Below are 13,907 nucleotides of genomic sequence, written 5' to 3'. Positions count from 1 at the left end.
CCCTGGCTGCTGAAATCCACAGACCACTTTCTCCCTCCCTCCCTTCTCTCTTCATATTTGTTCCAGCCTCCTGGCAAAATATACCAGATGCAAAGAGAGCATTAAGTAGGCACACACCCAAGCTGCTTTTATCTGACTCTTTGCTGCCAAGCCCCCTCAGCTTCTTGAATGTTAAGGCATCAGCTCCTTTGAGGGCCGCCAGCATCTCATTTTTGGTCTATAAAAGGCAACTGATAATTCTAAATCTTGTACATTTCGGCTCAAGTGGAGTCAGGCAGAATTCTGGGCCTGCAGTCCTTTTCCAGCTCACTCTCCCCATTGCACACTCAGGCAGAAGCTTCATTTCAAACCAAAGATGACTTATTATTTTTTCATTTATTACCATAGATCATTGCAGACTCCCAATAGCCTGACTGCTGCCCCCTGGAAATTCTGATTTCTAAGCATCTTATCTCATCAAAGGATCCTGATGGAATAGAGAAACAAGACTGCATTCTTAACACTAAGTTATCTGCGTGTTCAATTCAGTTCAACAAACATTTATTGAGCCTCAGCTGTGATAAGCCTTGTAGAAGGGAGAGTTAAAAACAAAACAAAACAAAAAAAAAAAAAAAAACAAAAAAAAAACCGATGAGGACACATCTGAATTCTCACAGAGTATGCCTCATTTCTAAAAATATATAAAGAATTGACTCAAAATTATAAGAATACAAGTCATTCCCCAATTGATAAATGGTCAAAGATATGAACAATTTTCAGATGAAGAAATTAAAGCCATTTCTAGCCTTATGAAAAAATGCTTTAAATCACTATTGATTAGAGAAATGAAAATTGAGACCACTCTAAGGTACCATTACCTACCTTTCAGATTGGCTAAGAGGATAGGAAAAGATAATGATAAATGTTGGAGGAGATGTGAGAAAACTGGGACACTAATACATTATTGGTAGAGCTGTGAGCTGATCCATTATGAAGAACAATTTGGAACCATGCCCAAAGAACTGTCCCGTCCACCGGGACTCAGTTATTCGTGGGGAACTGAGGGGGACCCAGCCTGAAAGAGAAACGGGCGGGAAAGAAGAGGGAGACAGCATACGGTTGAAGCAAGTCTCATTTATTCCTGGAAACAGCTCAGGTTATATAGGGTGGAGCTAGGTGTGATACCTGAGGACAAAAGCTGGCGGGGAGAGTGAAGCTATGTGCGTTGCGTGGGAGAAAAGGTATGGGAGGGGGCTACAGGAGGGAACAAATGTTTGGGAGGAGAAGGAAGGACATCCTGTGGTTATTGTTCTTATCTGAGTTTCCAGGGTCGTTACGCCCGAGACATCTCTGTGGCTGACACAATACCATAGATATATGTTCTGAGGTGCGGGGGTCGTTCAGCTTTCCTGGCCATTTGGCCGCCATCTGTTGCTTGATGCAAGGTCTGCAGTCTGGTAATTTTCCATGACTATGGTCCGGTCACCAACAAAGGACTACTACAAAAAATGCATACCCTTGATCCAACAGTGTCTCTATTGGGTCTGTATCCCAAAGAGATCATAAAAAGGGAAAAGAACCCACATGTGCAAAAATGTTTGTAGCATCCCTTTTTATAGTGGTAAGGAACTGGAGACTAAGTGGAAGCCCATTAGTTGGAGAATGGCTGGCTGAGTAAATTAAATGAATATATATGACTGAAATGGAATACAATTGTTCTATAAGAAACAGTCATCAGATTAATTTCAGAAAGGTCTGGAGAGACTTACATGAACTGATGCTAAGGAAAGTGATCATAATCAGGAGAACACTGTACACAGCAACAAGATTATGTGATGATCAACTGTGATGGACTTGGCTCTTTTCAACAATGAGGTGATTCAGGCCAGTTCCAATAGACTTGTGATAAAGAGAGCCATCTACAGCCAGAGAGAGGACTATGGGGAATGAATGTAGATCACAACATAGTATTTTTAATCTTTTTTGTTGTTGTTTGTTTGCTTGTGTTTTTTTTTTTTTCTTTCTCACTTTTTTTACCTTTTTGATTGGATTTTTCCTGTGCAGCATGATGAATGTGGAAATATGTCTAGAAGTACTGTAATGTCTAATTTATATTAGATTACTTGCTATCTAGAAAAGTGGGGAGGTGGGGAGAGAGGGAGAAAAATTTGGAACACAAGGCTTTTGCAAGGATGAATGTTAAAAGCTATCTTTGCATATATTTTGAAAAATAAAAAAATTATTATTATTTTTAAAAGGAATATAAATCCTATTATATAATGGGGAGAAAATCAATGGTGAATGGAAAATATAGACTAAGTATTGCCAGAAACCTAAAGGGGTTTAATAACACAATTTAATAGGCCCAAATATAACATAGGTCAATAGAAAGAAATGTAAAATTCTACAACTGGGGTTAAAGAATCAGTTTCATATATATGTTTATATGTATATGTGTGTGCATTTACTTATATGTTCATATATGTATACATGTATACATATATTCAATATACATACACATGTATATAGGATATGGAAGTGTGATTAGACAACAGCTCCATGAAAGATATCATAGGAGCTGGTGACTTCCCCAAATCCTTTCCTTTTATTGACTCTTGTGATCTGCCCTGAGTTAATAGCTCTAGTGTATTTTGACTTTACAAAAGGGGAACTCAGCTCCCTACCCAATTTTCTAAGGAACAATTCTCTTTAGGGTTCTACAATAGAGGAAAATCCAGTGCTCTGGTACTGAATTGTACAGAATAGGCAATTTTATTCTTCCATATAGAAAAGGGAATATTAAGCAATAGAGAACTATAGAGTATTTATAATCAATGGAAAAGCTAGTGTTCAGGGCTTACAGGAACATTTATGACAGGGCTGCTCATTATTAGGTTTACATTTCACTTGCATTGTATTAAGTCAAATCAACAAGTCTTTATTAAGGGAATATATGTTAAGAACTGTACTCAACACTGATATTACAAATACAAGTAAAAAGGAAAGACAGATATCACCCTTAAGAAGATATTAGGAGAAGGTAGATGGGAAAAGACATACAAAAAATGCTTAAAAGAGAGAAAGAAGAAGAAATAGAGAGAAAGTACTCGAGAGGGCCTAGTGGAAAAATTCCAGAGAATCAGAAATCTGAACAAAGATAGATATTTGGTTAGCCTGAGAAACCTACTTAAAATAAAGATTCTGGGAGAAACCAACCAATCAGAGGAAGGAGCTATAGGAGCAGAGTAAAATGACAAACCTGAGAAGACTGTGATAGTATGGGTTGGAGGGAAAGTCTGGAGGGTCAGGAATGGAGCCCAGAGAGCCCAGTGAGTTTTAAGTAGAGTCTTCCTTTCCCCACATCCTCTTTCTCTGGGAAATTCTTTCTCTCTTCATTGATTTGCTTTTGCTACTAATTCCATTACAACTCCAATAGATAATGCCACATCTTTAAAGTGTCTAGGAAAACAAGAAGAGAACAATTGTCTATTGAAATCTTACTAGACCATGTTACAAAGGAGAAATAAAAAATCTGAGATAGTTACAAACAGAGCCTTGGGCTAGGAAGTCAAGAATTCATGGCTTGAGCTCAGGTAGAAGGAATGACATTTTCTTATTAACCCTCCCTTAAAAGTTCAAAGTTATAAGTTGACAAGGAGAGGGAGTTTAGGAGCAAGTATTGGACCTTTAGTAAATTCAAGGAGTTCTGGATTAATGGCCATTAAAAGTATTGTCATTGGCTTATTGGAAGAAAGCAGAACATAGTTCTGCCTTTTATAAAGTGTGGGAGGAGTAGGAAGTTCCCACCACCATTTCTATCATGCATCTGTAAGGACATAAATATCTGAAGGTTTTTCATGTGGACAGGGATTAGACTTTTTCTGTTTGACCTCAGAGGAAAAAATTAAGAGAAATGGGTACTTCTCCCTTATCACTTCACTCTAGTTATGTCTTATTCTTCAGAAAAGGAAATAGAGACTAGACCATCCAATCCTTTTATCTGCATATTTAATTCTAGCTTAGCAATTCATAAGTCATCAGTACTTTCAAATGCTCAGGCAACTAAAAGAGTTGTCTCTGTCCCTCATATCTGCAGGTAGGATCCTCACAGCTCTTCACATGGTGTATTGGAAACAGCAAAGAATATGTGAAATTGGTTTAAGGATTAGAACAAGACAGGGAATGTCTATGCCTTCCTCAAGTGCTCCCTCCCTTCCCCAAATAGCCATTCAACAATACCATAAACCATCAGTATGGGTGTTCAGGGAAGACTAGCACCTCTGGTGTGAGGGCTTGCCAAGTCCTTTTCAGGGTTGCTTATCCACCTTTGATGTCCACCTTCATCGAATTCTCACCTATGGTTCTAAGAAGCTATAGCATGTGTAGTGGCCCCACTCCAGTAAAACTATCTCAGTAAACAGGTTAAATCAGGTTGAGAGAAATGTACAGGCCTCAAATCCATTAGTGAATAAGAGGGATCACCCACCACCCAAGCATTCAAAGACTTCTCCAGGTGGAATGGGTAGATGAGAACAATTTGTTGCAATGGAAGCAGATACTGTGGAGTGCTTAGAGCTTGGTCAAAGCTTGAAAATGTTGGTTAGATATTGAAGGCATACGTTTTCTACTGTATCCATCTTGTATGTCATCTTGACTTTTGTCTTTCCACTGGAATGATAATCTGGAAGAGAAAGTGAAGCTGCTGACTCTGCAACTCTGCCTTAATTAAATCCAATTCATGTGCAAGTCAAGCATCACCCTGTAGTGTCATTGGTCTCCTTCAAAAATGAAGGACAAACAACAATAATCAGTATACTATAAAAGTAGAAGGCATGCTCTATTAGTTACAATCACTCATTTAGGCAGTTCTGTTAAATTAGTTTAGGGAAATACACTCTGTTTCTTTTCATGGTTTTTTTGGAGGGAAATACAATCCCTGATACATAACAGGAGTTTAAGAAATATTTATTGACTGACTTATTACGTACCAAGCACTATTTAAAGAGATGCTGATACACCTTGCTCTAAAGGAGCTTACATTCTAAGGAGGGAAGACAACTAATAAAAGGGCACAGAAAGGAGAAGAGGAGTATGTGGAGGCTTGGTTTCAAGAAAAATGGGGCAAAAAGCTCACCACTCAGAGCCCAGTATCATTTCAGAGACATAATCTAAAGTTCTCATGGGAGAGAGGGATGATAATGGAATGAAGGAAGGATGTGAGGTCAAGAGAAGCAAAATAGAAAACTAAATAGTGGCAGTTCTTAAACCCAGAGCCTTTGATTTCCAAGTCCAGTAATTTTCTGTGGTATTGTGATGAATAAGGATATCTTGATTATAGTATGACTCTACTGCTTATGAGCAAATCAGCTAACTTTTCTTGGGAGTTAGCTTCTTTACATGTAAAATGAGTATAATAATGCATTCCCTCATAGAAACTTAAGAATCAAAATTAATAAAAATGCTTTGAAAACTATATCAAACAGACTACTTCCTACTACTCTAGCCACAGAATCACCCAGGCTCTTTTCTGCCTCAGCTTACCTTCTCTAGCTCTTTTATTAACAGAGTTTGGCTCAGATGTGTAGAACATAATATTAGTAAAGTCAATGTCAAAGGCAGATTCTTCCTGCAGGTCACTTAGCCTCATTCTAAGGCAGCTCAAGGCAGCTAGGTGACACAGTATTACATAGAGAGCTGGGCTTAGAAACAGGAAAATCTGAGAACAAATCCGGGGTCACTCACTTACTAGTTGGTGACCTCAGGCAAGTGACTTAACCCTATTTGCTTCAGTTTGTCATCTGGAAAATGCCTTTGCCAAAAAACAAAAACAAAAACAATAACAATAACAACAACTAAAACAACAAAACAACAAACAAATGGGGTTATAAAGAATTGGACACAATTAAAATAATTCCACAACAATAGTATTATAGTTTCAGCTGGGCTGCCTTGATATTGGACATAAAAGGGACTGAATAAAAGGCAATACAAACCCAGTGCCATTACTGGAGAAAATGCCTCAAAGGGTGATTTTTGCTCCTTTTTTACCTCTTTTCCAGATATACTCCTTAGGAAAGCTTTAAAAATTCATTTTCCCATTCAAACCTATTTTGGAAAGAATGATTTATATTTCATATATAAAAATGTGTGTGTGTATACACACACACAAACACACACATTTTTATATATGAAATATAAATATATATAGAAATATATATCTAGGAAGAGAGAGAAAATAGCTCTTTCATAAATTGAGAAAAAATAAAATTAAAAAATTTTTAAAGAATGAATGGGATTGTGTGTGAATTATGGAATTATTTTGAGCTTTCACTTGCTACAGGGAGATTTATTTAGAAAAAATTATTAAAATTCACCATAAGAAAATATGATATGTGGTTGAAGAGTAGGTCTTGGCATCAGAAGCCTGGTTTGGCTTCCTAGTTTTCCCAGTCATTAGCTGAGAGACCTTGGGCAAAATGTACAACTTCTCTTGAGTTTCCTCATCCATGAAATGGGAATAGTAACACTTGTTTTGTCTCTTGGGCTGCTAATAATGGAAGCATCTTATAACAGAAGAGCTCTTTATGAGCATGAGTTATTCCATTATTTGTGTATAAGCTATGGAATGATTTTGAATGTCTCTGTTATAGGGAAATTTATTGAAAGAAAAATAAGTCATTAGTTCAGACTTCCCTGGATGCCTTTTTAAAAAGAGATATGGGCCATCCAAAATATTTCTCCAAAGCCCTTCTAAGTTCTAAAAAGGAAAGCAAAATTAGTGTTAATTAAATGTTTGATGTTTGTTATTGCAAAGCCAAATTTATGATATGGTAAAGTAGCATTTTTATGTACTGCATATATATTTTATAATACATCAGGGTCCTTTCTATAGTCGATATGTATAAGTTTAAACTGATTTAATTTTAGTTTTAACATGAAAAGAATGAGATATAATATACCATAAAGAGCATTGAATGAGAAGTTAGGAGACTTGGATTAAAATCCTGGTTTTGCCACTATGTGATTTAAGCAAATTACTTTACTTCCTTCAGTCTTAGTTTCCCCACCTGTAAAATGTGCAGTTTAGACTACATTATCTCCCACTCTCCAATTTCCTTCCAGTTCTTTTATCCTATGGCTTTGTGGGGAAAATTTTACTTCTTTTAATCTTTTATGAAGTTATCATTTACTGTTTCTTTGTTTTTACAACAAATTGTTGTTGATCACATTTCTTATTTTTTAAATGCCAAATCCTTAATTAGGAATGTTATTCTCAATTATAATATTATTCCTGCGGGAGAATACCATCTTCCTCCTTTGCAAGTATCTACTCTATGATACAGTTTCCAGGAATCCAATAGGACAAAATTCAAGCAATCAATAATAATTTATTAAGTTGTTAGTGTGTATCAGTTGTTTGCTCAACAGAGGGAAAACAAAGAAAAAGCAAAAATAATCCCTGCCTTCAAATAGTTTACATTGTGATAGGGGAGATGACATGTACACAAATGCAGAATAGATGCAAGGTTCCCCTAGAAGGAAACACACTACTATGTTGGGGACTGTCTGCAAAAGATAGCATTTGAGTTGAGTCTTAAGGAAATCTAAAAGAAAGTAAGGAGTGAGAGCATTCCAGGCCTGGAGGACAGTCAATACAAAGGCATAGAGACGGGAGATGGAGCATAGCTTGTCAAGAATTGCCAGGTCAATATAGCTTGACCAGAGAATACATGAAGGGGAATAACAACAACAACAGCTAGCATTTATATAGCACTTTAAGGTTTGCAAAGTACTTTGTAAACATTTTCTCAATCTATCTTTACAATATCCCTAGAAGTAGGAATTATTATCACCCCCCTTTTATAGATGAAGAAACTAAGGCACAGAAAGCTCAAGTGATTTGCTCAGAATCACACAGCTAATAAGTGTCACTAGATTTAAACTCAGGTCTTCCTGACTGCAGGTCCAAAACTCTATTCACTTCCCTACCTAGTTGGATAAATGTAAGGGCATACTATCTTTTTAATACCCTTTTACTAAGGAACTATTAATGTTGAAAATGTTGGGAGGGACATGTGTGTTTCATGTGTGTGCGTGTGTGTATGTGTGTATGTGTAGAAAAAAGGTTTAATATTGTCAAATGATATAAGACGTTGCCAACATTATGCAGTAACATTTTGATACCCAAAACAAATAGAAAAAGAACAATGTTTTAACATTAATTGCTAAAATACATGAAAAAAGAAATATAGCTCTCAGATGAGATTTCAGACCGTTTTAAAGAGAAGATGATCTCTTGCTGGCATAGATTTTAGAAAATGGATCTATTCATCAACAGTAGAGTCATGCCTTGCCTATGTTAGAACAGTCTAATGTTATAAAGAGACGTGAATATTTTTACTTCTTTGTAATTTTTTTTAAAGAAATGTGAGTGTAAAGAATCATAAAACACTAAGAAGATGGGGGAAAATTGTTGAAAACTTTAGAACTAAGGCATGATGAATACCTCCACTAATTATATATTTATATATTATATAATATATAGATATGTGTATGACAAAGACAGAGAGATGAGTCTGAATCAGGAGGCTCTTCAAGTTATTGAAAAGACTGAAGCAAAAGAAGAGGAACATGAAAAAGTTAGATACAGCAAGGAGAATGAAAAATTATGGCTTTGAAACTGGCTTTTAGAAGCAGTCAATCAAAAGAGAGCTTCAGCTTAGAGATTCCTGATTGGTCAGAAAGAGAAAGTGTGTGTGTGTGTGTGTGTGTGTGTGTGTGTGTGTGTGTAAAATTGTTATTGTCCTTCAGCACCACCTAGTTAGATTAAAGACATCACTATTTGTAAGATCTTGTGTACTCTCCTGTCACCTCTGGTTTGGTAAGAAAAAAACAGAGAAGGCTCTACATCTGTGATATCCCAAGGCTTAGGGTAAAATCATAGCTCCATTGCTGTGAGCTCCTTTCTGATTGGACAGTAGCATCTGATGTGTGAATGATTGATCCAGCTGATTTATGTAGCCTAGAGCTCTGGTTTGAAGAGCTTTGCAGTTCTTGAGCTTAAAGAGGAATGTTATTCTAGATAAAAGGCAACTGGGTAGAATGGTGGATAGAATGCCATTCCTGGAGTCAGAAGGACCTGAGTTCAAATACATTTTTAAGACACCCTGGGCAGATCACGGAACCCGTTTGCCTCAATCTCTTCACTATAAAAATGAGCTGGAGAAGAGATTCACTCCAGTAATATTGCCAAGAAAACTCAAATAGGGTCATGAATAATAAACGTTACTCAATTAAAGTACAACAAATTCTATATTAAGCACCAATGCCCTTTTAAGAGTGATGGCTAATTGGAAGAATTTCTAAAGGCTATGTTTGCATAACAAGAGGATTTTCTTCTCAAAATGATGTTTTTAAATGTATAAAATGAAATACATTGGATTATAAAAATGTATAAAATAAAATTGAATTACAAAACAAAATACATAGGATTATTTTGAAATGTACTAACTGTATGGCCCCATGCAAATCATTTAATCTGTTCAAACATTAGTTTTCTTGTCTCTTAAAAGTGGGAGAATAATATGAACATTAACTACCTGAATGTATAAGAATGAAGAGGCTTTGTACCTTTCAAAAATACTCATTATTGAGTTATTGGTCTTTCTTAAACTCTTAGTTTCTGGAACTTCTCTCCTCAAATTGCCTTTTATTTACTTCCTTGTTTACATGTTGTATTCCTTGGTAAAACATAATTTTTGGTTTATTATTGTTTTTGCCTCTCCAGTGCCCAACTTGGAATTAATAGGCACCTTGAAAAACAGAAGTCATTTAATAAATGCTTGTTGAATTGAATGTACCCAAATAAACAGCACTGTATCCCCATTTTCTACAGGAAGTCTTTCCCAGTTCTCCTTAATTCTAGTGCTCTCTTTCATTTAGTTATTTCCTATTTAACCTGTATATAATTTGTATATACTTGTTTACTTGTTTTTTTCCCCAATTCAATGGTGAGCCCCCTAAGAGCAGGGATTTTTTTGCCTCTTTCTGTATCTTTAGCACTTTGTAAGTGCTTAAATAAATGTTTATTCTCTGATTGATGAATTTCTGTCTTTCAATTAGGAAGCATTTGTTAATCACCTAGTACAACACAGTACTAGGGGCTGTAGAGCTCATATTCAGTTCAGGAAGATGACATGCTGCCAAGTCTGACAAAAGAAAAAATGCAAGATATTACTGGAAGAGCCTGAACTTATGGGACAAGGCTCTCTCTGCTCCAAGGTGCTGAATATTACAGAACACTGATACTTAGAGAACACTTGAACTCTAGCAGTACCAACAACTGGGCTTACCATCATGCAGGGCCAAAAGATCATAGATTTAGAGCCAGAAGAGAGCTTAGATCATCTACTTTACTTTATTTATCAGATAAAGAAATTGAGGACTTGAAAGAACAAATGATTTGCCCTAAATCTTATGGGTAGCAAGTGGTAGATATAAGGGTGGCCACTCCTGCAGGACACATGTGTGTGTGTGTGTGTGTGTGTGTGTGTACAGACTGAGAGACAGAGAGTCAGACAGACAGAAAGAGAGAAGATAGACAGGAACAGAGACAGAGAGACACAGACAGACAGACAAACAGAGAGAGACAGATAGAGAGAGAGAATGAAAAATAATTTGAGAAAGAAAGGTATTAGTGGCTAGGGAAATAGGAAAGGTCTCCTGGAGAAGGTGAGATTAAAGGAAGGTGATTAAAGTGGCAAAGCATTCTAGGCTTGGGGAAGGTTCAATGCAAAGTCAAGAAGATACAATATGGAGCAGTGTGGCAAGGAACAACATTTAGAGCATCATGGCTTGGCCACAGAATGTATGGCAAGTTTTGATGCAAGGGAGATGTTCAAGAGAGCTCCAGAGCATGAGATATGTGCCAATCACTATGTTAGGTACTAAATACACAAAAATTTAAGGGAGCATCTGAATGGAGAGTCAGATGAGACTCTGAGGGTGTCTAGAAAGCAGAGATAATGGATGTGTCACATAATGTTATGAATGGTTATAATGGGAAACAAGGTGATGAGGTGGATAGAGTCCTGGGCCTGAAGTCTAGAAGACTAGAATTCAAATATGGCTTCAGATACTGCCTAACTGTGTGACTCTGGGCCAGTCACTTAACCCTATTTGTCTCAGTTTCCTCATTTTAAAATGAGCTGAAGAAGAAAATGGTAACACCCCCTTCTTATGCTCTTCCTTCACTTTCCACCTCCCCACTCAGCCTAGGAAGGTTTTTTTCCATTCCAGTGGGAGTTGGAGGGAGGTAAAGAAGCTGAGGAGGGAGGGGGACCTTAGAAGAGTTGGAGGTGATCAGGGAAGGAGAACACATCTAGTGGAATTGGGATTCCGAGCTTCTGTCAGGAGGAAATGGGAGGGGCCCCGGTGGTCAATGAAGTCAGGACAGGGCTGGCAGTCTGACTTACCCCTGGAATAGACTGAGTCACCCAGACTTGCAGCAGATTGTTTATTGAGCCAGTATTTTCCTTAGTGTCTTTATTCTTCCTAAGAGAGCTTTCTATTATAGAATCAAGCATATGAAAGAGAAAGAAACAAAATTAAGTTAAATAATCAAAAAATGTGATGATATATGCAGTATTCTACATCTATGTTGTCCCCTTTACTTTTACAAAAGAATTGGGAGATGTCCTCATATCTTTTCTGTTCCAAAAATCTTATGTATGACTTCAGAAAACTAATAAAAATTTCCAGACATTCTTTTCTCTATAACATTCCCATAATGAAACCTAGTTGATGAGAAACTCATGTAGATGTCAGTTTTAAATATTATCAATGGATAAAGTGGTGAAGGTGTGGAACAACTTCAAATGCAGGTGTCAGAATCTTTTTAACCATGAAGGAGGAAACAACAGTGAAAATATAGCTATAAACTCCAATAGATGTTTATCTGTCAAAGAAAGGAATATCAGCCTAGGGATTTAGCTCCTCAGCAACAAAGTTCCTTAAGAGAGAATGTTGCCCTACAACTTGAATTAAGGCTTTCAAAGAATTCTTCAAGAAGAAACTGAAATTGAGCTACTTAAATCCCTCAGAATACAGAAATAAGCTCAGAGAAGGAAAATGATTTGTGTATCACCATCACCAGAGTGATAGATAATCCTGCATTGCACAAGTCCCATGGGCTTGGGAAGAAGAAACAAAAGAAAGCCCTCTTTTTTGGGAGGGGGCAGGCAATTGAGGTTAACTGATATGCCTAGAGTCACATAGCTAATAAGTATTAGAACATCTGAGGCCATATTTGAACTCAGGTCCTCCTGACTTCAGGCCAGTGCTTTATCCACTGCACCATCTAGCTGCTTCTTTTTAAAACAAGAAAACATGTCTTTCTGAATTAATGTTTTTGGAAAATATCATTTTCCTACTGCATCAGATCTAGCCCAGAAGTGGGATTTGATTAAGCAGCTCATCACCCCTAGGAGCCCACATTCAATCTTCTTTAATACCTTTGTCTATCACTGGTTTCTTTTGAACATGAAGATAAACTTGGAGAAAGAAGATGGCATAATACTGAAGAAGGTGTGGATCCTCCTCCCAGTGCACAAATCCATACATTTGAGGCCACCACACAGGTAGATCCTTTATGTAAACTGGGACCTAAGTTATCCCACAGAATAACTGATTTGACTGGCAAAAATGCTGCAGCCCCTGAGGATTTGTGATCCAGAAGAGGATGCCACCAAACTGTCTGCAGACCAGGCAAGCAGAAGCAGGGCAAGGGTTCCCAATATGGCCTCATTCGTGCACAGTTGGCAGCCACGAGCATGGAAAGTTGACACGCAGATCGACTACATGCACTGCCATGAATCTGATCAGCTTCAGATCATGGGTAAGAATTTTAAAAAACAGAAGCCTTGCTTGATGAAGATTCTGAAGGCACTTTCTTTCTCAGGTAATATGTGCAATGGGACTCTTCTCTGTGCAGGGACTGATCCCTGCATGCTGACATCAAGCAGTGAAAACACAATTTTAGCTTCAATGTCCACAATCCCTGTATTTTTTACTCCTCCACTGTAACTGAACTTCTAGAATATTATAAAAAATCCAAGTTCTTGCATGTGTTTTGAATTTTTGCTTACTGTATCACTAAATAGGACTTTTTCTTTCAGCCTACATATCCAACAATCAGTAATCTGTTAGGTGCATTACATGTGATGGGATTGACAGTCCCATTTTACCATCAATGTTACAAGACTTTTTAAAGGAGTAACACTATAACCCAAAAGCCAGGATGTGATAGTTAGAGAGAGAACCAATAAAGTCAAAGTAAACTTCATTCAGTGTTCCAAGTAGGCTTTTATTAGATTTGTTTTTACGTGCATCAGACAGTATACCACTAGCCAGCACATGTACCAGTATTAGGGTTTTGTTTTTTATTGTTTTGTTGGTTGCTTTACAATATTTGTAAAGTTTTAATATCTGCCCATATGTTGTCTGCTGTTATTTATACAAATAATTGTGGTGTCTGTTGAAATAATTAGTAGAGGACAAAACTGCATCTGTTCAATAAAGCCTATGCATATAGAAACACATATTTGCTGATTTTTCTAAATGTTTGATTTTTAATAGCTGTAGTAATAGGGTAAAGCAATTTTGGGGCATATGCTATATACTATTTTACTTCATACTGAAGAATAAATTATTAATATTGTGTGAGCATTTCAATCAGGTGACTAATATTTGAAATTAGTGCTTTTTTCTGATAATTTTTTTTCTATAATCCCACTTAGATTGTAGCATTTGTAGTTCCTGTAAATCAAAGTTCAGAAGTCCAAGAAGTCAGATGGCTTATTTTGGCTACTGCCTTTTGGAAAATGAAAAGCTCTGGCCACAAGGGCACTGTATAACTCACTTTTCAGGGT

The 13,907-nt window shown here is 36.9% G+C and overlaps 1 pseudogene; it reads left to right on the top strand.

The window, feature by feature from the left end:
- Window positions 1-10,791: 10,791 nt before the first annotated feature.
- LOC111718603 lies at window positions 10,792-13,315 on the top strand (annotated as a pseudogene).
- Window positions 13,316-13,907: the final 592 nt, after the last annotated feature.

This window comes from Sarcophilus harrisii, chromosome 2, assembly GCF_902635505.1.
Source record: "Sarcophilus harrisii chromosome 2, mSarHar1.11, whole genome shotgun sequence".
In the NCBI taxonomy this organism is placed as follows: domain Eukaryota; kingdom Metazoa; phylum Chordata; class Mammalia; order Dasyuromorphia; family Dasyuridae; genus Sarcophilus; species Sarcophilus harrisii.
Note: the sequence above shows the minus strand (reverse complement) of the source record. Positions and strands in the feature narration are given on the sequence as shown.